At 43.8% G+C, this 25,873-nt stretch overlaps 1 non-coding gene across 1 annotated transcript; it reads left to right on the top strand.

Annotated features, from left to right (window-relative positions):
- The first annotated feature begins 17,730 nt into the window (after nucleotides 1–17,730).
- On the top strand, nucleotides 17,731–17,837 carry LOC115835246. Its single transcript, XR_004030238.1, has one exon. It is a non-coding gene; the product is annotated as a U6 spliceosomal RNA (small nuclear RNA).
- The last annotated feature ends 8,036 nt before the right edge of the window (nucleotides 17,838–25,873 follow it).

Raw genomic sequence — 25,873 nt, 5'->3', positions numbered from 1 at the left:
CTGTAATCCCAGCACTTTGGAAGGGCGAGGCAGGCAGAATGCTTGAGCCCAGGAGTTTGACACCAGCCTGGGCAACTTGGTGAAACTCTGTCTTTACAAAAAAGTACAAAACTTAGCCTGGTGTGGTAGCCCATGCCTGCAGTTCCAGCTACTTGGGAGGCTGAGGTGGGAGGATCACCTGAGCCTGGGGAGGTCAAAGCTACAGTGAGCCGTGATGGCACACTGCTGCACTCCATCCTGGGCAACAGAGTGAGACCTTGTTTCAAAAAAATCAATAAAAGGCTGGACGTGGTGGCTCAGGCCTGTGATCCCAGCACTTTGGGAGGCCAAGGCGGGAGGATCACCTGAGGTCAGGAGTTCGAGACCAGCCTGGCTAGCATGATGAAACCCTGTCACATACAGTATGTGTGACCTGCACATACTGTTCTTTTGCAGGGAAAACAGACCCTGTATTTTTGGGATTCCTGAAAGGTGACCAGGTGAGAGCAAAGCCCAACTTCCTGGGGAAAAGCTCTCAGCGCAGTGAATGCTACATTCAGAGGTTTCAGAGGTAGGAAGACTCTGGATGTGAACTACCTCGTGTTTTTTTTTGTTTTTTGTTTTTTTTTTCTAAAATTACCAAAAAAGAGGAATATCCACAGAAGCAGAAGTAGGAATGGGGAAGGAGGGGACAAGTTTAGACTAAGCTCTTCTGTAACCTCACTTCTGCTTTTGAAGTCCCACAGCTCTATAAGGTAAGATTACTTGTGTTAGCGCTTAAGTCAATATTTGAGGTGACAAGTTCATGTTTTCTCTGCTAATTTACCTAATTTCTTCCAAAATTCCTATGAAGCATACTGGATTGTGAAATTAGTTTCTGCTGAGACACCCGAATCATGTCTCAAAGAAGGATCATTATCTTAAGGTACAATATCATGATTTTATAACATAAAGCTAAGTCATGCAGTCCTACTGTCTTGGAAAAAAAAAACCTTTCACAGTTTTAATAACAATTAGGATTATCATTGTTTATGTTTCCAAGTAGAAACAAAGTTTCTCATTTTATGTAGTTATGTGTGCTCCAAAGAGTCACGGACTGGGAGCCTGAAGACCTGAATTTTGCTCCAGTTCTGCGGTAACCGTCTATTTGATAGTGGGCCTCAATTTCCTCATCTGTGAATGAGAAGTGACACTCCTTTATTGCTAAGAGGCTGCCATCATTGATATTCATTAAGCTGGAGAGGAAAGTGGGCGTATGCAAATGTAAAATCCACATGATATGTAAGCATATACTACATATGCAATGTAATCAGGAAGGCATTACGATTAATAGTATTAAATGAGAAATGTTGATATCACAGTATTAGCAGGAGAAATTCTCTCTGGAGATAATTAATATTGAAGCTGGATGAATATTTATGGGACATTTGCCTTCCCAATTTTTCACAATGATTTTCAGGAAAGAAGTTTAGACAACTTTCCCTGGTAACTTTGTCTCAACGTCTAAATGACCTAATGGTGAGCAAAACATTCCTTTCATTTAAGCCACTGCTACCTCATGAACAACACATTGATCAAGAAACAGAACATGACCAGACTCTTAGAAGCTCTCTTCATAAAATCAGATCGAATCTACTTTGCTGTGTCTGGCTTCTTTCACTCCAGATTATGTTTATATACATTGAGTGCACATGGACACAAAGAAGGGAGCAACAAACACGGGGCCTACTTGAGGGTGGAGGATGGGAGAGGTATAAGGATCAAAAAACTACCTATTTAGTATGATGTTTATTACCTGGGTGATGAAATAATCTGTATACCAAACCTCCGTGGCTCGCAATTTACCTATATAGCAAATCTGCACCTGAGCCCCTGAACCTAGAATAAAAGTTAAAATATAGGCCAGCACGGTGGCTCACGCTGTAATCCCAGCACTTTGGGAGACCGAGGCGGGCGGATCACCTGAGGTCAGGAGTTTGAGAACAGCCTGACTAACATGGTGAAACCCCGTCTCCACTAAAAATACAAAAATTAGCCGGGTGTGGTGGCGCGTGCCTGTAGTCCCAGCTACTCTGGAGGCTGAGGCAGAAGAATTGCTTGAACCTGGGAGGCGGAGGTTGCAGTGAGCCAAGATGGCGCCATTGCACTCCAGTGTGGGCAACAAGAGTAAAACTCTGCCTCAAAAAAAAAAAAAAGTTAAAAAAAATGTGTGTGTGTGTGTGTCTGTGTGTGTGTGTGTATCTACATGTATATGTATATATAAATATAACTTTTAAAAAACGATTATGTTGGCTGGGTGCAGTGGCTCATGCCTGTAATCCCAGCACTTTGGGAGGCCGAGGCGGGCGGATCACCTGAGGTCAGGAGTTCAAGATCAGACTGACCAACATGGAGAAAACCTGTCTCTACTAAAAATACAAAATTAGCCAGGTGCAGTGGCATCTTAAATTCACAATCTGATGAATGATTACAAACTGAACACACTCATGAATAACCACGCGGGGCGCCGGGCGAAGTGGCTCACGCCTGTAATCCCAGCACTTTGGGAGGCTGAGGTGGGAGGTCAGGAGATCCAGACCATCCTGGCTAACATGGTGAAACCCTGTCTCTACTAAAAATACAAAAAATTAGCCAGGCATGGTGGTGGGCGCCTGTAGTCCCAGTTACTTGGGAGGCTGAGGCAGGAGAATGGTGTGAACCTGGAAGGCAGAGCTTGCAGTGAGCTGAGATCGCGCCACTGCACTCCAGCCTGGGCGACAGAGTGAGACTGTGTCTCAAAAAAAAAAAAAGAAAAACCACACAGGGGAAGGATACTGAACCCAGTCTGAGGGAGAGGAGGAGGAGAGCAGGCTTCCTGGAGAGGTGCCATCTGATCTGAGTGAGCCAGATACAGAGGACAAAGGCATTAGCAGAAGAGGGAACAGTATCAGCCCAGGCCTGGATGGAGAGCAGCATTCTGTGGGCAAGACAACAGTCAGCAGTTTAGTGTGGTTAGAAAATAAAGTGCAAGTCAGAAAGTGCTGAAAAATAAGTCAGCAAGATGGGCTGGTGCCTGTTCAGGGAAGCTGCTGGAAGTTAAGGTCAGTAGCTTGGACATTTCTATAGAAAGAGATCACTGAACATTTTAGCCAGGAATGGGGTGGGAGGTGTTGGATTTGGGGAGGACACATTTGGAGGCAGGGAGATCTGGTGAGATATGATCAGGATCTGCCCTAGGTCAGTGGTAATGAAGAGGGAGAGTCAGGCATAGGTTTAAGAACCTTTAAGAGGTAAAACTGGTAGGACTTGGTTATTGATTAAATGTGGCACAGATTGGAGAGAGAGAAAAAAGAGAGAGAGAGAAGTCAGTAGCTTGAGTGACCTCATTATGATGGAATCTCATCGACAAAGAGAACACCAGGGAAACAGTTTGGTGACATGGGGGACGTGAGGTGACACTTAGGTTTGGGATATGTTGAGTCTGAGGTGCTTGGGGGATGTAGAAACAGCTTTGATTTTGAATTACTTATTATTACAACATAATGGCATCTCCCTTCACTGAGCTCACTTGTATTCAGCGGTTCGTATATTTCACCATGGTAGGTGCTAGGAGTGCCCCATCCAGGTCCCTTTTACCCCCTTTTACCCCCAGCTGCTGTGAGGGCTGGCTGATGACAACTCACAGCCCCTCCTTCTCCTGGGAGTCATGGCTCCCAAAATGCATTCTGGCCCAGACATACAAAAGCTCGGCCCCCAGCATCAAGGAGGCATTGCCTGTGTGGTGCACTTTGGGTTCCCAAGCTCCCTGAAGGGATCAGCCTGAAGCTGGTCTCCAGATGACACCACATCCTTGCTTGACTTTCTCCACCCTGTGCTCTCTTGCCTCCTCACTCCCCTCCTCCTGAGAACACTGCCCCGATGAATCACTTGCTCAAGAATCCTCCTGCTTCTTGAGAACCCCACCGGAGACACGGGAAAAATTGGGCAGTTGGGAGTTGGTTGGCCACAGTTTTAGGAATCCACAGTAAAGAGGGGGCTGAAGGTGAATTTTATTCCTCTGGACAGAGCTGTTAGTGAAATGAATGATAGTGGGGTTGCCTTTATCCACAGTAGAAGGTCATTTGTGTTATTTTTATTGGTTTTTAGTTTATTAGTTTTATTAAGCCACGATTCTAAATCTCTGAGTCAAAAGCATTTGTCAAAATTCCTGCTTGTGGACTATTAAAGTTCCTGAGTTTGGAAGGAGTTCTTTTTTCCTAAATTCCATGTTGCCCTTCCCTTCTTTACTCTTCATGTTTGAAATGATGTCACTGAAAGCAGGTGCTCTTTGGTGGTTGAGATGGACCCACCTGTCACCCCTAGACTGGATCCATTTTCTCCCTTGAACTCTTGTAGTATCTCTTTGCTTCTCTAAAGTAGCAGTTCTGGGCACTGTCCATGGAATTGCCCATTTCTTGCCTATTTAGTCAAAGAAGACTCAAGAACTGAGCATAATTCAGAGTTAACGTGGCCTCCTTCTTTATCTCATTGAAAAGTGCTTACAAAATATTTATTGAATGATAAAAATGAAAGATTAAATGAATGAGTGATCAATATTGCCAAACCAGGCAAGTTCCATATAAATGCAAATTGGTTTTCACTGTGCAGTGTCCTTTCGCTGTATGTTTCTTTAATCTGTTTGCCCTATCGGCTCCAATTGGTGGCAAAGACTACACCTTCTATTTCCCTTTTATACTTGCAATAGACTATAGAAATCGTATTTGATGGAATAACTAATTAGTCAGTCAACATTTATTGATCGCCAACTCTTTTAAGGGTATTTTAAAGATGGGGATTTAAAAGTAAATAAAACACAGTGGTCTTTAAGGAGCTCATGATGGCCTGAGTATACAATTTGTTCTTAAATAGAGTGACTTGTTAAATGCATAACTACATTTGGTTTAATATTTGTTCCTTTGTAAACTTCTCATAGAAATAAATTCACAAATAATTAAAACATCGTTTTGCAGACCACGTGACTGAATTTTGTCAGCAAATATGGCCGGTATGCCAATCAGGCTCTGGCTGTAAGTGCAATCAATACATTACTGCTTAGCTAAAAAGGCAAAGTTGCTGGTTCAAGTCCTACTGTGTGTATCTGTAGGGGAACTAAGGTCTCCACTGTGGGATGTGTGTGAATCTGAATCTAAATTGCAGGCTGGGAAGGCTTACTTTAAACAGCATGTTTCTTTAAATTTCCGACATTAGGTTCCTTGCTCCAAGCTTTGAAATGAAATCAAAGCTGGCTTTGGCCTTGGCTTTAGCTTTGGTCTAGTAATAGCCTAATAGGTACATCTACAGTAGCTTTTTTTTTTTTTTAATAACTCTTTCCCTTTAAAGACAGAAACACTTTGAGTTTCTCGGTGTCTGTGAGGTGAGTCAGGCATTTTATAGGTGCAGAAATTGAAAGAGGAGTGACTTGCGTATGGTCAGATAGCAAGTCCAAGAATACGGTGAGTCCAGCACCACAGGGCCACCCAGAACTACTTGGCCTGCTGCCCATCCTCTTGTCTCTCCATTGCACTAGGCGTAAATGTCAGTAAAGAAAGCAAGTGTGGCCCATTGAGAGAAAATGTGGCATAAGCCAAGAGTTCAAAGCACTTGACGAGGTAAAGGCAGATCCAGGTTGAGGCTCTGTTCTGCCCAGCTGATGATGAAATACTGAGAGTGGATTTCTTCCTTTTCACCTGTTCCTGCCCCACTTGCCTCTGAAAGTCAGCCACCACACTTTCCTCACCAAATGGGTGGTGGGTTCTGGGCAAAACAATGTTATAATAAAAACAGAAAAGGTAAACCATGCCATTGGCTCTGACTGCCTTAAAGGGTTTTTGGCTCTAAGCTAGAAGACATGCTTTCTTGTACTTTCCCTGTCGGGATGGAGGCATTTCACTTGTTATCCATAGAAATTCTCCTAATTCTCCTACTTTTGGGAGCGTAGATTAGTTCAACCATTGTGGAAGACAGTGTGGTGATTCCTTAAGGATCTAGAACCAGAAATACCATTTGACCCAGCAATCCTATTGCTGTGTATATACCCAAAGGATTATAAATCATTCTGCTATAAAGATACATGCACACATATGTTTATTGCAGGACTATTTATGATAGCAAAGACTTAGAACCAACCCAAATGCCCATCAATGATAGACTGGATAAAGAAAATGTGGCACATATACACCATGGAATACTATGCAGCCATAAAAAAGAATGAGTTCATGTCCTTTGCAGGGACATGGATGAAGCTGGAAGCCATCATTCTCAACAAACTAACACAGGAACAGAAAACCAAACACTGCATGAACTCACTCATAATTGGGAGTCGAAAAATAAGAACACAGGGACACAGGGAGGGGAACATCACACACCAAGGCCTGTCAGGGTGTGGGGAGGTAAGGAAAGGGAGAGCATTAGGACAAATATCTAATGCATGCGGGGCTTAAAACCCAGATGATGGGTTGGTAAGTGCAGCAAATCACATGGTACATGTATATCTATGTAACAAACCTGCACATTCTGCACATGTATCCTGGAACTTAAAGTAAAATAAAAAGAAAAAAGAAATTCTCCTACTTTTTTTGGCAATAATGGCTGTTAGCAAAAGAATTCACCATCTATTGAATACCTGTTTGAGCCAGGTACCATTGGGCTTTTTTTTTTTTTTTTTTTTTTTTTTTTTTTTTTTTGAGATGGAGTTTCACTCTAGTTGCCCAGCCTGGAGCGCAATGGCGCAATCTCAGCTCACTGCAACCTCCACCTCCTGGGTTCAAATGATTCTCCTGCCTCAGCCTCCAGAGTAGCTGGGATTACAGGCACCTGCCAGCATGCCTGGCTAATTTTTGTATTTTTAGTGGAGACGGAGTTTCACCAGGTTAGCCAGGCTGGTCTTGAACTCCTGACCTCAGGTGATCCACCTGCCTCAGCCTCCCAAAGTGCTGGGATTACAGGCATGAGCCACCATGCCCGGCCCCATTGGGCATTTTACTTGGTCTTTTTTAATCCTCATGACAACAGATATTTATTAAGCAACTGCCAAGTGCCAGACACCATGTTGGGGGCAGGAGATAACAAAAATAAATAAGGCACAGTCTCTACTCTCTGGAGTTAAAAAGACTAGTGTGGAAGACGTAATCATAATCAAGTAACTGTAATGTGGTTTTATAAGGGCTCCAGTAAGAGGTGACCCCGGAAGGTGATGGGAACACATAGGAGGAGAATCTAATCTGATTTTGGGGTCCCAAGAAAGTCTTCTTATAAGAAGTGATGTCCAAGCACTATTAGATGCAAGAGAATTCTTTTTTGATATAGGGTCTTGCTCTGCCATCCAGGCTGGAGGGCAGTGGTGCAATCATATCTCACTGCAGCCTCAACCTCCAGAGCTCAAGTGATCCTCCTGCCTCAGCCTCCCAAGTAGCTGGGACCACAGGTGTGCACATCACACCCAGCTACTTTTTAAATGGTTATTTGCAGAGATAGAGACTCACTATGTTGCCCAGGCTGGTCTCGAACTCCTGAGCTGAAGCGATCCTCTTGCCTCAACATCCCCAAGTACTGGGATTACAGGTGTGAGCCACTGCACCCAGCCCTAGATGGGAATTGTTAGCTCCAGACTTATCTCTGAGCCTCATAGAGTTTGTGGAAGATAGAATAATGACCCCCAAAGATGTCCATATCCTAATCACCAGGACCTGTGAATATACATGGCAAAACAAAACAAAAAAAACAACAAAAAAAACCAAAACAACTTTGTCATTGTGATTAAGCTAAACATCTTGAGATGGGGAGCTTATTTATACTGGGTTAGCTGGGTGGGTCCACTGTAATCACATGTAATCCCTTATAAAAGGAGTCAAGGCCAGGCGTGGTGGCTCACCCTTGTAATCCTAGCACTTTGGGAGGCCAAGGCGGGCGGATCGCCTGAGGTCAGGAGTTCGAGGTCAGCCTGACCAACATGGCGAAAACCCGTCTCTACTAAAAATACAAAAATTAGCCAGGTGTGGTGGCACACGCCTGTAGTCCCAGCTACATAGGAGGCTGAGGCAAGAGAATTGCTTGAACCCAGGAAGTGGAGGTTGCAGTGAGCCAAGATTGGGCCACTGCACTCCAACCTGGGTGACAGAGCGAGACTCCATCTCAAAAAAAAAAAAAAAAAAAGAAGGAGTCAAAGCCAGGTGTGGCGGCTCATGCCTGTAATCCCAGCACTGTGGGAGGCCAAGGCAGGAGGAGGATCACTTGAGCCCAGGCTGCAGTGAGCTATGATTGCACCGCTGCACTCCAGCTTCGGTAACAGAGTGAGACTGTTTCTAAAGAAATTTTTTTAAGTAAATAAATAAAGAGGGAATCAAGAAGGTCAAAGTCAGTAGTGGGAGATGTGATGACAGAAGCAAGAGGTTAGAGTGACGTGAGGAAGGGACCATGAGCCCAGGAATGGACCTTCAGAAGCTGGAAAAGGCAGGAAAACAATTCATCCTTAGAGACACCTGAAGGAGCCTGCCCTGCTGACACCTTGCTGTAGCCTGCAAGACACATTTTGGACCTCTTCCACAACTGTAAGAGAATAAATTTGTGATGTTTTAAGCCACTAGGTTTGTGGTAATTTCATACAACAGCAACAGAAAACTAATACAGAGTTTAAGATATAACTTGCCCAGAGTCACAAATTAGACAATGATGAAGCCAGGATTAAAACCAAGAGTGAATAATTCCAAAGCCCAAGTGGTCTTTCCTCAGAGCTCATGTTACCTCTTGGGAAACTCTTTAGGTCTTCATTCAATATAATTTGAAGAACTTGTCTGTCAGCCTCCCTTCTCTCTTGCCTGAGGCACAAATACATGCTCACGGAGACAGTAAGTGGCATTAGCTGCAAAAATGCTGGAACGCAAGAGGACGAACATCTGCAGATCAATGAATGTTTGTTTTCTGAATAGTATTGTGGAAAAGGAACTGCATTAAATGTTAAGAGACTTAGTTTTAGTCCTAGTACTGGTATTAACTGACTCTGAGACTGGAGCAAAGCCCTCAATATTTCTAAGCCTCTTTTTTGCTCATCTGCAAAATGAGGGCTTAAGCTAGATAGTTTTTGATATTCTTTTAGTTTCCACTTTCTACAATTCCTCAAGACTATCAGTATGTCCTGCCTCTTCTCTCCAGGACACACACTTTGAGGCCATTTAAGCCTCTAATGGGAGTTCAGTCTTAGCAACTTAGATGCCAGTTCATCTATTATTTAGCCAAGGACGAGGAAAGAGACCTCTCCTTTTCCAGTGTCAACAGAGATCATCTTAAAGTCCCTGAGTTTTAGAACCTCGAAAGATTACTTAGCAACTGGCAAAGTGGAAGAGAATGATCTGAGTTTGTAAATTCTGATATTGCATTAAAGTCTTATTTGAATGGTCCTAGATGAAAAATAGTTCCAGCTAGTTCTGGAAATGGCCGTACTCCAGGTCATCTGGTGCTTGAAAGAGGAGCTTGAAATAAGATCTGGACCATTGGCAAATGATCTTAGGTGCCACAGTATACTAGATTCAAGGCTGTTTCAGGTTGTGAGTTCAGGCCGAAAGCAATACTGAGGCTTTAGCTATGCGGGAGTGCTCCCTGTGGGTTTCAAGCAGCGTTAATGATTATACTTGCCACAGCTTGGCATATCTGAAGCATGGAAACCACAGCACAAATTTCCCTCTATTCTTTCTGTGCTGGTTCTAGGTATAATTCTACCAATGCTGCTGATGTTACCCAAATTGGTTCCTTGACATTTCTCTGCTTTCTGCACGGTAGATGCCCTAGAACATTAAGGAGGCAAACATACTGATTATTAGCCGGATCAATCGACAAACAATACATAATAAACACACCCATGGCCTTAAAGGACTTTCCCTTCTTGACATCTCTCTACAGCAGGTGACACTCATCACTTTCTTCTAAAACCTGTTTCCATCCTATTCCAGGATGCTTTACCCACTTCCTCTTCTGGGCTGCCCCTGCTTACTTCTACCTCGGGCTCCTCTTCTTCCCTTTGCCTGCTCACTCTTAGTCTTCCATCTCTATACGTGGTTCTCAACTTTCCTCTGCACGTTTTCTCCCTTGACAGCCTCGTCCCATCTCAATGCTTTAACTTCCTAATGCGGACCACACTGAAGTCTATAGAGAGCTCCAAGCTGTCTCTTGAGCCTCAGTCCCACATACTGAAGACACTGGGTCACAAAGCCTGGGCTGAATCCCATCTCTGCCACTCAGAACAGCTGTGTGAATGTGGTCACGTGACTTCAGCCTCCGTTTCCTTATCCATAGAATGGGGAGAATCATAGAATCCACCTCTTAGTGTTGTAGTAAGCATTTAGATGTTAATTTTGTGAAATGATTGGTTCAGAGTATTCACTTAATAAATTATAACTTTATTTTTTATTTTTTTATTTTTTTGAGATGGAGTCTTGCTCTGTCACCCAGGCTGGAGTGCAGTGGCGCAATCTCCGCTCACTGCGGCCTCCACCTCCCGGGTTCCAGCAATTCTCCTGCCTCAGCCTCCTGGGTAGCAGGGATTACAGGCACATACCATCACACCTGGCTAATTTTTGTGTTTTTAGTAGAGATGGGGTTTCACCATATTGGCCAAGCTGCTCTCGAACTCCTGACCTCAGTGGTCTGCCCACCTTGGCCTCCCAAAATGTTAGGATTACAGGCGTGAGCCACTGTGCCTGGTCATAAATGATATCTCTAATTTTATTTGAATAATTGATCTTTAGAACTTGAAAGCTCTGCTAGCACATCAATACATTCCTCTTTTCTCCAAATAAGCAAAACCAAGCACCTCACACAATCCATCCAGTGATCTCTACTTCTGTTAGTGGTGTCACCGACCTTCCCGTTTTCTAGACCTAAGAGTTTGAAATCAACATGGAGCCTCTTTCTTTTGCCCCCACATGTAGTCAATTGCCAAGTGCTGCCTCTCAGTTCAAATCCGGTCCCTCCTCTCCATTCTTTCCCTAGTAGCCTAATTTACATTGCTCATGGTCACAGTTCCCTAAGCAGACTCCCTTCCTCCCACAATCAATTCTGCACCTCACAGAAACATGCATCTTGGCTGTAAGTGCACACTCCCTGGTCCTAAACAAACTTCCACTGACTCACCCTTCTTGTTGAATAAAATCCAACCCCTCAATGTGGCAATTCAAGTTCTAGCAGAGTATGATGGAGGCTTGGCTCAGAGTGTGTGTTGAAGGGCTGGGCGGGTGGGGACTGCCCTCTGGATGGCATGAGTAGGCATCAGCTTGGAGTGGGAGAAACTATGAGTCACTTGGTTGTTTTCAGTAAGTGGCAGAGAGTTTAACAAGAGAATGGATAGCTACATTCTAAATCGCAAAAAATGTAAAAAATCATATGGGCATGAATAACATTCAGCCACAAATATTTATGAAGCTTCTGCTGTGTGCCAGACAAAATGGCTGGGTATTAGGACTATGACAGTGAAGATAACACAGCCCTTGCTCTCAAGGACTTACAGTGATGAGAAAGGCAGACAAATCCAGGGACCATTATAATCCACCATGACAGCTGCTGAGCTCTTCTGTGGGAATTTGCAGGAGTGGCACCCACATATGTGGGTATTTGGAGAAAGTGGGGAAAGCTTCCAGGAGGAAATGATGTCTTAGCTGGGACAGAAGCAAGAAGGGTCAGCCAGGTAAGGGTGGACAGGTCAGGGTGGGGAGGGGTGTTTCAAGGCCAAGCGGATGGCCTGGGACCACCAAGAGACAGAGAGAGCTTGGTGCCATTTGGCTGAGACTTACCTGGGGACAGAGGTGAGTGATGTTGAAAGGTATATTTCAAAACATCATGCTGGCCTGTAATCCTAGCACTCTGGGAGGCTGAGGCGGGCGGATCGCAAGGTCAGGAGATCGAGACCATCCTGGCTAACACGGTGAAACCCCGTCTGTACTAAAAATACAAAAAATTAGCCAGACGTGGTGGCGGGCGCCTGTAGTCCCAGCTACTCGGGACGCTGGGGCAGGAGAATGGCATGAACCCAGGAGGCAGAGCTTGCAGTGAGCAGAGATCAGGCCACTGCACTCCAGCCAGGGTGACAGAGCGAGACTCCATCTCAAAACAAACAAACAAACAAAAAACGTCATGCTGTACATGATAAATACATCCAATATTATCTGTCAATTTAAAAAAATAATAAAAGGTAAGGTTAAAGAGGTAGGCAGGGAATGGATAAGGAAGGACTGTTCCATGAGAAAAGGATTGGCTTTCACCCTGGAGATGAAGGGACTCGTGGGTTTTAAGCAGGGGAGTGAATCAGATTTTCTTTATTCTCAGAAGCTGGGGAAAAGGTTGGCGTTTTAGTTGGGAAGAGGCTAAATACCCCAATAATTAGAACCCAAAAGAATTTAAGTTAGTGACAAGATAATTGTTCTTGGCTCTGTATCTCTGACCTTTGTGAGGTATAAGTAACAAGAGAAGTCATCAACTAATTTATGTGTTGTTGTCTAAATAAATGTTTCTCAGGATCGTAATTATAGGATGTCAAAGTCAGAAACGGCCTCAGTTAGTGTCTGCTTTAAAATAAAAGCATTGGTGTATTGAATGGTGGGTCCTTGCTTTTTTTTTCTGGTTTGCTGCCTTAATTTAGCACCATCCACCTTCTGTGGCCCCTGAGTAACTGTAAAACCCAGGGTGGAGGCTCTGCCTGGGAGGGCACGGAGAGGGCCCTGGCCCAGCCCAACACTCCCCTGCTCAGGGCGATGAGGTCATGCTGGCTCCCACAAGACAGGCACAGCAGGTTCAGTAAGAAAGAGACGGGAATGGGCCGGAGAGGTCAGGCATCCTAGGAGGAGGGAAACTAGAGCCTCGGTATAATAATAGATACCACCCCCTTTAGCCTAATTTTCAAAGACAGTGATACAATGACTCCTCCAGATCCAGACTCGAAAAGGCTGGCTTAATAGAATTTAGTCCTGTGCAGCAAATGTCATTAGGAAAAAAAACCATCTTGATGGCTTAGTCATTACAGTGGCTTCTGCAGCAGAATGGAACAGCCCTGGCAATGGGTATTAGTCACACACTAGAGATGACTAAGATTTGATTATTTCCCACAATGGAGGTTGAAAAAATGGCTCCCCCAACTCCCAAGTGTGTTTTAAGGTCCCTGGAAATTTCAGCATCATCACCAGTACCCTAAAACTGGTATCACCAATCTGGGGAATAACTCCAGATTGAGTTAACACTATAGAGTGGGCTTGCCTTTCAGAAAATACCTGCCTTTTTATTTTATCTGCCTGTGAGAGTTCATTGGCAAGCAATATCGTATAGTGCAGTCTCTTGGGAGAGATCTTCCCGAATTCATACTCTGCAACCATTACTTAGCTATGTGTCTTTGAGCAGTTACTTAACCTCGCTGTTCATCTGGGTCATCATTTCTAAAATGGGAATAATAATATCTACCTTATAGATGAATATTAAAAGAGGTAATTAATATGAGGTGCTTAACAGTAAATGCATTTCAGAAAACAATTATTTTTCATTTATGGATTTCTGTTGTTGTATCGGGATAAAGTCACACCAGGGGAAAGAGGTTGACAGGGACAGACAACACTATAAATGTTAGCTATTATTATAATTCCAACCACGATTTCAAATAATCTTGTTCACTTGTCACAAAACTGATGATGACAGTTATGACACTGTCTGGGTGATTGGTGTCAATCTAGCATTTTACAGCTTCTGGGGGAATTTGTGTCTCCTGTGATTTACCTGCTCTTATCATTTGTCCAATTTTCAATTAGGGGCAAGGTACCTTTTCTAATCAATCTCAATTGAAACCTATCTTCACACATTCATATGACAGCAACGTCAAAGGTCTTAGACCCTGAGATGGCCCTGGCTTGCAGATAGACACCATGTAGAATTTATAGCCCCTTTGCAGTTAGCTCATTAGGGTCCTGCAGACTTTCTCTCTACAGTGTCTGTGTTTTCATAAGAACATGTAACATTTCTTTATCTTTTTCTTAATGCTTTAGCCATTTCCTATTTTTCCTACTTAGGCTCCCCAACTAAGGAGACATTGACCTTGAGATTTTGTATATAAACCACCATGGATCCCAGAGAGAAAACGGATAATCCAAGAAAAAAAAAAAACTACACCCCAATTACTTCCACATCTTCCACTATATAGTTGTAAATTGCATTTGTTCAGTCAGCCATTTACTATCTATTCAGCACTTACAATGTGTCAGAAAAGGCGCTGGCACTTGTCCAAAGATGAAAAGATGTGGCCCTAGGCTCAAGAAGTGCACACCAATAGAGGACCTGAAGGAAGACAGACACCGCACTTGGCCAAGTGGCTGCAGGGACCAGGTGCACGCCAAGAAAAAGGAGCTGTGTGCGCTGTATGCTGCATGCATTTTCTCTTTTAATGTTTGTTTGCCTTTTTTTTCCTATTAAACTTCTGGAAGCCAGAGTCATCCATGGCGCCTTCCTGGTCTTGCAGAGCTGCGGGGCCTTGTCCACCCTGTGCCCTGCAAACAGTTCTTCCCTTGCATTCCATATACCATGAGCTGTGTAGGGCCTGGGGAAATCAGGACACAGTTGTTTCTGCACAGCTCAAATCTCTGTCGACTTCTTTTCCCTGGTGTGGTGGGTTCAAATTCAGACATCATCCTAATAGAGCAACAGAAACCTATAAATGAAAAAAAAGTTTTTCCAAAACACATTTTCAGAAAGGGTGCTAAGCACGTTGTACAAACTATCTTTTTTTTTTTTTTTCAAGACATCCAGGCTGGGGTGCAATGGTGCGATCTCTGCTCACTACAACCTCCGCCTCCTGGGTTCAAGCGATTCTCCTGTCCCAGCCTCCCGAGTAGCTGAGATTACAGGTGTGTGCCACCAAGCCCAGCTAATTTTTTGTATTTTTAGTAGAGACGGGGTTTCACCATGTTGGCCAGGCTAGTCTCAAACTCCTGACCTCAGGTGATCCACCTGCCTTGGCCTCCCAAAGTGCTGGGATTACAGGCGTGGGCCACTGCGCCCCAGCCCAAGTTATCTCTTTTAATCATCGTAACAAATCTATGAGGTAGATATTATTATCCTCCTAGAGATGGAAAACAGAGGCACAGAGAGGCTAAGTAACTTGCTCTAAGTCACACAGGTGATAAGTGAAGTTTCCAGATTATGAATCCAGGCAGGCCTGTTACCAGAGCCTGGCACATACAATATTGTTTATCCATGAAATCTCACTGTTAAACAGTTGAAATTTTAAAAAGAGAGATGGTGAATTCACTTATTAGATTGGCAAAGATGGGGAGCCAAATTACGCACAGGGTGAGAAGGGCCTGGGGGACGGTGTTCTCTGCCATCCGTGTAGATAAATAGATAAGGTGATGAACATCCATTCCTCCACTCCTAACAAAAGTCAGAATTTGTTCAGGTAGCCACCTATCTCCAGTTCCAGAGAGCAATTCGAGTATTTTAAAGCAATGTTTTTCAAATTGTAGGTCATGATCCCCTGGTGAGTCATGAAGTCTATTTAATGGGTTACAGCTAGTGCTTTTCTTAAAAAATGAAATTGAGGAGAAAATGGAGTGTATGGTAGCACCTTTCATTTGGAGTTCTGGCTTCTATGAGAAAACAAATGTCTTTATTATGGAAGCCAATCTGTGTTGAGATTGTTGTTCCTTTGCAGCTGAAAGCATCCTGGCTGATTCACTGGAAGTGTGAACTGTGTGATATTTCTGGAGGGCAATCTGACTATACGTGTCAAAAATTTGACTGAACATACTCAATAACACCATTTTTAGGGATATATTTCAAGGCAGGAAATGACTGGGTGGACAGTGTACAAGGATGTTCATAGAATCAATATTTTTAATTGCAAAAAATTAGAAAACATGTAAATAATCATCAACAGAGATTCAACTATATCGTATTCTACATTTTATGCAACAGGGATGTTCATAGAATCAACATTTTTAATTGCAAAAAATTAGAAAACATGTAAATAATCATCGACAGAGATTCAACTATATCGTATTCTACATTTTATACAACAGAATGCTATGCAGCCAGTAAAATAAATTGTCATAATAAAAGTCTTTGTCAAATAAAAGTAATTGTCAAAATAAAAGTCTTATCAGACTTAGAAAGCAAATTGGGCCAGGTGTGGTGGCTCACGCCTGTAATCCCAGCACTTTGGGAGGCTGAAGGAGGCAGATCACTTGAGGTCAGGAGTTCGAGAACAGCCTGGCTAACATGGTGAAACCTCGTTTCCACTAAAAATACAAAAATTAGCCAGGCATGATGGCACGTGCCTGTAATCCCAGCTATTCAGGAGGCTGAGGCATGAGAATCACTTGAACCCAGAAGGCGAGAAGCAGAGGTGGCACCACTACACTCCAGACTGGACAACAGAGGGAAACTGTCTCCAAAAAAAAAAAAAAGCAGCAAATTGCTCATATCATGTATTAGCATAAAAAACTAGAATAGGAAATCAGTCAAGCCAATTAAAATGAAAAGTTAAGACACCTGTAATTTCTGCAATCACTAATGTATGATTGATACAGGCAACAAGCATCATTAGATGCTAAAACCACTGAGTAAGTAGGAGCAGGATGCTTATATGGTTTCAAAAGACCACCCCGATAGAGGGAAAAAAGAATCTTTACGTGTGGCAGAGGCCACTTTAACCAAGTAGTAAAACTTTGCATTCCCAACAATGGGGCAAACTCACACAGTGAGCCCCTGAGGCCAAGTCTCAACATCACTTCGATTATATCCTTGTCAGAAAGATTTAACCAGAATCTAGTCAAAAGGAAACAGACAAAGCCATATTGTAGAGCCTTCCACAAGATAATTGGCTTGGACTAAAAAAAATGCCCACGTCACAAACAACAACACAATGTGAGAGGGAATATTCTGAGCAGTGATGTACAATAGAAATGTAATGCAGGCAAAAGGTGGAATTTTAATATTTTTAAAGCCACATGAAAAAGTGACAAGACAGGTGAAACTAATTTTTAATAATGTATTTCGACCCAACGTAATCAATGTATTCTCATTTCAACATGCAATCAAAATAAAATTTGAGTATAGAGTATTTGAAATTGAATATTGAATTTAAAATGAATATTTAAAATTTGAATACTGAGTATAAAATTTGAATATCTGTGTATTAGATAATATTACTGTATTGATGTTAAAGTTGTTGGTAATTATTATGAACTGAATGTTTGCGTTCTCCCACAACGCATTATGTTGAAGTCCTAACACCCAGTGTAGTGGTATTTGGAGATGAGACCTCTGGGAGGGAAATATATTTAGATGAGGTCGTAAGGGGCAGGACCCTTGTGATGGGATTAGCGTCCCCATAAACAGAGGAAGAGATGGCAGAGCTTTCTCTCTGTCTCCACCACGTGAAGACATAGTGAGAAGACAGCTGACTGGGTGTGGTGGCTCTTGCCTGTAATCCCAGCAATTTGGGAGGCTGAGGCACGTGGATCACTTGAGGTCATGAGTTTGAGACCAGCCTAGCCAACATGGTGAAACCCCATCTGTACTAAAAATATAAAAATTAGCCGGGTGTGGTGGTGCACATCTGTAATCCCAGCTACTCAGGAGGCTGAGGCAGGAGGATTGCTTGAACCCAGGAGGTGGAAGCTGCAGTGAGCTAAAATTGCACCACTGCACTTGAGGCTGGGTGACGGAGCAAGACTCCATCTCAAAAAACAAACAAACAAACAAACAAAAAACGTGCTCACTTCAGCAGCACATATACTAAAATTGGAAGGATACAGAGAAGATTAGCATGGTCCTTGCACGAGGATGATACGCAAATTCCTGAAGTGTTCCATATTTTTAAATTGTTCTACTATAAAGACACATGCACACATGTTTATTGCAGCACTGTTCACAATAGCAAAGACTTGGAACCAACCCAAATGCCCATCAATGATAGACTAAATAAAGAAAATGTGACACATTACATCATGGAATACTATGCAGCCATAAAAAAGAATGAGTTCATGTCCTTTGCAGGGACATGGATGAAGCTAGAAACCATCCATTCTCAGCAAACTAACACAAGAACAGAAAACCAAACACTGCATGTTCTCACTCATAAGTGAGAGTTGAACAATGAGAACACATGGACATAGGGAGGGGAACATCACACACCGGGGCCTGTCGGGGGTGCTAGCAGAGGGATAGCATTAGGAGAAACACCTAATGTAGATGACAGGTTGATGGGTGCAGCAAACCACCATGGCACGTGTATACCTATGTAACAAACCCGCACATTCTGCACATATACTCCAGAACTTAAAGTATAATAATAATAATAATAATAGGAAGAAGAAGAAGAAGAAGAAGAAGAAGAAGAAGAAGAAGAAGAAGAAGAAGAAGAAGAAGAAAGAAAGAAAGAAAGAAAGAAAGAAAGAAAGAAAGAAGAAGAAGAGGAGGAGAGGAGGAGGAGAAGAAGAAGAAGAAGAAGAAGAAGAAGAAGAAGAAGAAGAAGAAGAAGAAGAAGAAGAAGAAGAAGAAGAAGAAGAAGACGACGACGACGAAGACAACAGCCATCTGCAATCTGTAAGCCAGGAAGGGGGCCCTCACCAGGAACTGAATCAGCTGACACCTTGATCTTACATCTTCAACCTCTGGAATTTTGAGAAATGAGTGTGTGCTGTTGAGGTCACCCAGTCTATGGCATTTTGGCATAGCAGCCCAAGCCTACAAATATGGTATTAATAGTACTTTGTTGTATAAGAGAATGCTGTTATTCTCAAGAGACATGTGCTGAAGTACTTAAGGTCGACTCATGATATCTGCAACTTACTTTCAAATGCTTAAACAAATTATTCATAGATGATAGGTATATAAATAGAAATAGAGACAGAGATAGAGCAAGCAAAGAAGCAACTATTAATAATTGGTGAATCTAGGAAAAGGATATTTGGATGTTTACTATTCCAACTTTTTTCAGGTATGAAATTTTTATTTTATTTTGTTTTATTTATTTATTTATTTTTTGAGACAGAGTCTCACTCTGTTGCCCAAGCTGGAGTGCACGATCTCAGCTCACTGCAACCTCCGCCTCCTGGGTTCAAGGGATTCTCCTGCCTCAGCCTCCGAGTAGCTGGGACTACAGGCACGCGCCACCACGCCCAGCTAATTTTTGTATTTTTAGTAGAGACGGGGTTTCACCATGTTGGCCAGCATGGTCTCAATCTCTCGACCTCGTGATCCGCCTGCCTCGGCCTCCCAAGGTGCTGGGATTACATAACATACCATTAACCATTATAGTGACTCATGCATGAGCCACTGCACCTGACCGAAATTTTCTAAATGAGAAATTGGAGAGAGTAAATAGAGTAAAATGATCTGAGAGAAAAAGAATCCAAATAATAACATTTATATTATTTTATAGTTTACAGTGTATTTTCACATATATTAATGTGATCCTTTCAAATATCCATGGAGGTAGACATATCGTGTGTTTTATCCTTATTTTGTAGTCTTCAAAAACATTTCCTCAGTGCCTAACCATGTGCCAGGCATGGTACATACATCATCTCTTTTACTTTCTACAAGAACTCCAGAAGGCAGATAGTGGCTCTCCCATCCACGGAGGCTCTGGTGGGATCCCGAAGCTAGCAATCTGCAGAGCTGGCATCTGAATGCAGCTTTGTCCAACTCTGAGGCCTGAGCTCATCCCTCTGTTGGTATCCTGTTTGTGATTCCTGTTTTACAGATGCAGGAATGGAAACTCAGAGAAGTTAATTAACCTGTGCAGTGTTACACAGCTACTCAGGGCAAAGCCAAATTCAAGCCAGAACTTCAGTCTCTTATTCCAAAGCTCGGACCTCCTTCCAAAGCGCCTGTAATGAGCACTCTGGAAATAGGTTCAGGCTCTAACCTAGTGGCTCATGTGATAAGAAGTCTCAGCGCACAAGGGCCCTCAGCACAGGAAATTACTCAAGTTATTGGAGTGGAGCCAAGGAGAGGCCCTGAAGCTCAGAGCAGGCCTCACTCGGGAGACAATTTGTGAAAATAAAAGCAAGATCACATTGACTCATTCATCTGATGCTCTGATTAAGAAGCATGAGTTGCCACACCATGTGATGGGGAGCTATAAACTCCAGCCCTGGAGACATAATCTGGCACAGATTCCCTTGGATGGGCAAAGGGTATTCAGGCAGGACTACCATTTCCGTGAGGGGGAGACTGGGGGAAGCAGGTCAGGACTTGAGGCTCATAACCATGCTGCACTGATTTGTTTAAAAGTAAATGTTATTTGGTTTTCATTTAATTTTAAACAAAATTTAAATTTTTAAATGAAAATTAAAATGTTCACTTAATTTGAGTTATTAGATTAAAAGATAGTCTGCTTTACTGAAAGTCTTAGGCTGGAGAACAACAAGTCCTTTGTGAAAATACTTAAATAAGAAGAGAACAGCAATCATAACAGGAATCTAAGGGGACTGTGAGTCTTGCACTGGCACAGCTCAGTGCGGTGGAGACTTCTAAAGAGGGCTCTATGGATAGACTCCTTCAGGGACCACCACCCGCCCCCATGCCCAACGTTGAGGAGGACACTCCAGCAGGGATCCACCAGGTGGCTGTAAAGCTAAGAAGGTGACCTCCTGGGTGTCCATCTTGAAACACAGAGCACCATTCGAACTGCCAGAGTGAGCGGACCAGCTGGCGCAGGCATCACAGAGCCCTGCAGTGATCAGCTGCCATCTGGATCTGCCAGGGTGCAAGCAAACTGCACAGCCCTGGAAGCTTCCTCAGGGCTCCAAGAGAGCATCTGCGTGTTGGGAAGCCTCAGATGTGCTGCAAGACCTTTGCTCTGACCGTGGCAAAGCCTATGTATGCTAGGAGTCACACTGAACTCTTTTCTTTTAGTAATAACTTATCTGAGATTCTGCACGACTGTCGCTCTAGAATCTGCATTCAGGAATGATCAGCATCAGTGCTGAGTGCCCAGGAGTGGGACGTAGATTTAGGCAGAGATGTGGGAAGCAGCCATCAGTGAAGGATGATGCTGTGATTGGTGGCTGGAACCCACAAGTAGACACCAAACTGCTAACAGGGTGGTCCTGGAGGTAGATGTCTAGGCAAGCAGCCAAGATCAGTCATTTAGAGTCCATGCAGGTCTGACTTGAGACAGTGAATTTTGTAGAACTCCATACTCATTCTGAAGTGATTTTGTTATAGGCAGTCAGTCAGCTCTACCAGAGGCCTTCGTCCAGACTATCTGAAAGGCACCCAATGAAAGGGCTGCAAACCTCAACAGCAGAGGACTTGTGCTGAAACCCTTCCGAATGCATTCTCTAGACTGGCCAACTAATGTGTCTTCTTTGCTGTCCAGCTCGAATCTCCATTAGGTTGTCTTTTTAAAAAAATCCAAGTCTTTGCCCTGCCAAGCACCAGGAAAAGCATGATTTGCACATTTGAGAGCTAACGAAAACAGTCCAACCAAGTGTCCTAGTGAATCTGCAGCCCAGATGGGCTCACGTTTCCCTGTGTACCCCAGATGCCCACTGAGCCCTGAAGTGGTTGCCCAGACCACTTACCCAGACCCCAGGCTGAAAGAAACCTGTGTGGTTTAATCTCAGAGCAGAGTCCTCTGAGCTGGAGATGCTTGATTGAGAGACTGCCAGAGGGGCCTCCCCCAGTCGACTCAAAGATATAATGCTGGTGCCACATCTTGTGACTTGCGGTATCAAAGACTGCTGCTGGCGAAAAGGAAACGATAGAGCTTCCACCCCTCACAGGAGGTCAGTGGTCACTGTAATCAGAGGAGTGCTCTGTTCCATTTCAGTGACGCAATGGTCACATTATCCTTTAAAAATAAAAAAATTCACATGCCAGGCCTAATAATATTGCCTCTCTTCTCTTTCTCATTTTTCCTCTCTTCCCTCCACCAGACTCTCCCTTACCCTTTTTTCTGTCTCTTTTTATTGATGTGCAATTGAAATAACATACCATTAACCATTATAAAGTGCACAATTCAGTGGTATTTAGTGCATTCGCAATGTCGTGCAATCACCACCTCTCTAGTTTCAAAACCTTTTCATCTCCCAGAATAACATCTGGTACCTATTAAGCAGTCACTCCCATTTCCCCCTCCCCCAGTCCCTGACAATCACAAATCTGCTTTTTACCTCTGTAGATTTGACTATTCTGGATATTTCATATAAAAGGAATCATGGAACATGCATTCTTTTTGTGTCTGGCTTCTTTCACTTAGCACATTTTCCAGGTTCATCCAAGTCATAGCATGTGTAACACTTCATCCGTTTTTGTGGCTACATGATATTCCATGGTGTGCGTAAACCACAACTTGCTTATCCATTCCTCTGTCAATGGTTGTTTCTTCCTTTTGGCCATTGTGAATAATGCTGCTATAAACATGAGTGCACAAGTTCCTCTGTAGATATGTGCCTTCATTTCTCTTGAGTAATAGAACCAGGAGTGGAAATGCTGGGCCATATGTCTCTATGTTTTCCCTATTAGCTGCACCACTTTACATTTCCACCAGCAATGTATTAGGGTCTCTCTCTCTCTCTTTATCTCTCTCTTTTCTCTAACAAAACTAAATCAACAAAACAATTTGTTCATCCTAGACTGCTGAGTGTGCCAAGGGCATTTAAATGACCAGTCATTGTTTCACAGCAGTGATTCACAGAGTGGCCATGTTAAAAGGTAAGCCTAAGCCAAACAGGCCCCCAGCTGGTCTGCAGACTTACCCTGGAGGCCAGGAACAAGACCGTCCCTCCCTGCTGTAGAGAGAAAAGACTGCACTGAGGGTGTTCTGCTCTTGAGCTGCTTCCCCTGGTCTGCTGCTCTTCTCCCCACATGCTATCAACCACAGTTGGGCAGGTCAGCTTGGCTGGACACCCATTGAGTAAAGAGGCCCCCAACCCTCCATATGATGGGAAAATATATGGCAAAAGATGTCAGAGGTAGTTCAAGGAGCTTATTATAATGCAGAGAATTCCGAATCCACAAGCACAGAGGTGGCATTTTATGGCTGGAAAGGACCTGGAGAGCTCAAGACTCAAAATCAAGCATAGGGTTAAAGGTGAGGAAATGGAGGCCCCTCCCAGGTCCAGTGACTTGAACCTGGCTGATCAGCAGCAGAGGAGCCAGGGTGAGAAATCCGGTCCTACTGTGATCAGGGCAGCCCTGTTCCAGGCTTGTCCAATAAGACTCACGCCAGGAGCTTGTTCAAATGCAGATCCCTCGGGCCCTACCCAGACCAAAGGAACCTGAATCCCTGGGGAGGGGATCTGTGCTTTTAATGTGTCTGTGATGAGATAAGTTTAGGAAACATGCTGAACTAAAGATGAGGCCTATTTAACAGCAACAAAGGTGCCTAATTCTTGATTTGAGTGCTGATATACCCTTCATGTGAGTGAAAATTTGAAGTCAGCATTCAGGAATAATCATGTCTGTTTGGTATGTGGTTTCTGTTAGAATGTGCCTGAGGCTCCGATGATCCGGACAATCACAGTGTATGGTACACACACACACACACACACACACACTCAGAGGGCAGGAGTGGGTGTTAGTGGATGGGGAGTTGCCCCACCTCTTTTAACCTAGATTTTAGTAACTAATCTCACTGTTCTCTGCCTTGCTCTAAAAAAACATTTTTGTGCCTTATCTAATCTTCTAACAGTTATTAAGAAAGAAGCCTGCACAGTGAGTATTTTTAAATCCCTATTTCACGGATGAATAAACTGATTCTATGAGGTTCAGTGACTTGCTCCAATTCATAAAACAAGATACTTGCTCTTATGAGTTTAATTGTATCCCCCAAAAGATATATTGAGGTCCCCCAGTACCTCAGAATGTGTCCTTATTGAGAGATAGGGTCTTTACAGAGGTAATCAAGTTAAAATGTGGTCATTAGGGTGGCCCCCTCCAATATGTTTGGTGTCCTTATAAAAAGAGGAAATTTGGACACAGACACGTACACAGGGAGAATTCCATGTGAAGATGAAGGCAGAAATCAGAGTGATGCTCTCCAGGCCATCAAGGAATGCCAAGGATGACCAGCGAACCACCAGAGGCCAGGAGAGGGCGTAGAACAAATCCCTCACTCCCTCAGAAGGAGCCCACCCTGCCCACACCTTGATCTCGGACTTCTGGCCTCCAGAACTGTGAGACATACGTTCTGTAATTTAAGCCACCCAGTCGGTTGTTCTCTGTTAAGGCAGCTCTAGCAAACTCATAGACTGGCCAAACTAAGAGTCACACCCAGATCTGTTCCACATCCATCGGAGACCAGTACACATTCCACAGCACCCCAACCATCTCAGGGAGCCCCAAGTGTAGCAGGTGATGGACACATGAGCAAATGCCTGCCCAGTAGTTCCATGATGGGTCTGTGCAGAATAAACAGAGTAGGCAGGGTAAGGGGGCCGGGGGATTTTAGAGGCAGGTTCCAGCAGATGCTGTCTGGATGTGCCCTTGTGCTCAAGCCGCTTCCAGGGTTATGGTTTAGGATGTGGCACACAAGGAGGACCCTAGATCGGACTCCACACACTGCAGGAGCAGTCCCATGGGCGGTGGGAAGAGTGGCCTCAGGGAGGCAAACTTGCAGAGTCCTGACTGCGTTCTCTCTTGGACAGGTCGCATGGTCTCCCGGGGCCTCGGTTATTTCAACTATGAAATTGAGATAATAATACTTACCTACCTAATGCAGGGTTATGCACCCGATGCCCATGTAAGGTGCATTTATTAGCTTTATGTCTGGGTGGAGATGGCTTGCTCTTAGACTTTCCAAATAAGGTGCAGTCTGCAGAGCTTTGGAAATATGAGGATTTCAGGGCCCCTCTCGCAGAGATTCAGATTCCGCAGGTCTGAGTTGCTACCACAGGAAATACATTGAAAAATGCTCCCCACCTGATTCTACTGGGCTGCTGGGTTTGGCAACCACTAGGTTAATGCACACTGCTGTGGAAAACAAGAATGGCCAAGGGCTTGGGTTCAAATATGAGACAAGGCAGTTTGGAGATGCTGTCATTGAACTCATATAGTACTGAGCTGAAAGTGACATCAGAGCACAGATGTCAGGTGTATGTTGATGTACAAGGCTAGTTCCTTATAATGAAATTAACACTCTCCGTAAGAGTGAAATGATCCTTGTGCACACACATGCACGTATCTGTACACACACAAATTCACATACACACATTCACCCATGCACATAAACACACATACATGAACACACATATACACGCGCGCGCGCACACACACACACACACTCAAAGGTGTCCCTTTAAAGGACTGTGCTACCAATGAGTCTAAGAATTGGTATGAGCAGGTCTAGGAAGCTCATAAGAGATAACTCAGGAGACAAGGGTGGTGCTGGAGGTGGCTGCAGTTCTGTCTTGGGGGGACTGTAACTGAGATGGCACAGGCACAGCAACAGTCAAAATAAACAGCACTGTGCAGGAGCCCAGAAAAATTCAGAGCATGGGGCACAGGGGATGCTGATGGCGGGAGAGGCACGAAAGCAGAACCCTGCAACAGAAGATACTTAGGAAGACTTGTCACCATGAAATGACATAGCAGGCCTCGTGGCTATCTAGGAGGGATAATGGGGACAGAAAAGAGGATGGGATGAAGAGCCATGAGCAGACCTGTCTGAATGGAAGTCAGGGGCGGACTGAAAGTGGGTGGATAGGGCGCCTGGGTGTTGGGATATCTGATGGAGGTAGTTGATCTGGGAGTGTGAGGCTGAGCTAATTGTGCAGGGATGTGTGAAGGATGACTGGAAGAATCATTTGGATTTTTTTTTTTTTTTTTTTTTTTTTTAAGAGACGGAGTCTTGCTCTTTCTCACGGGCCAGACTGCAGTGGCGCTATCTCGGCTCACTGCA

The sequence above is a fragment of the Nomascus leucogenys genome, chromosome 5 (assembly GCF_006542625.1).
Source record: "Nomascus leucogenys isolate Asia chromosome 5, Asia_NLE_v1, whole genome shotgun sequence".
Taxonomy (NCBI): Eukaryota; Metazoa; Chordata; class Mammalia; order Primates; family Hylobatidae; genus Nomascus; species Nomascus leucogenys.
Note: the sequence above shows the minus strand (reverse complement) of the source record. Positions and strands in the feature narration are given on the sequence as shown.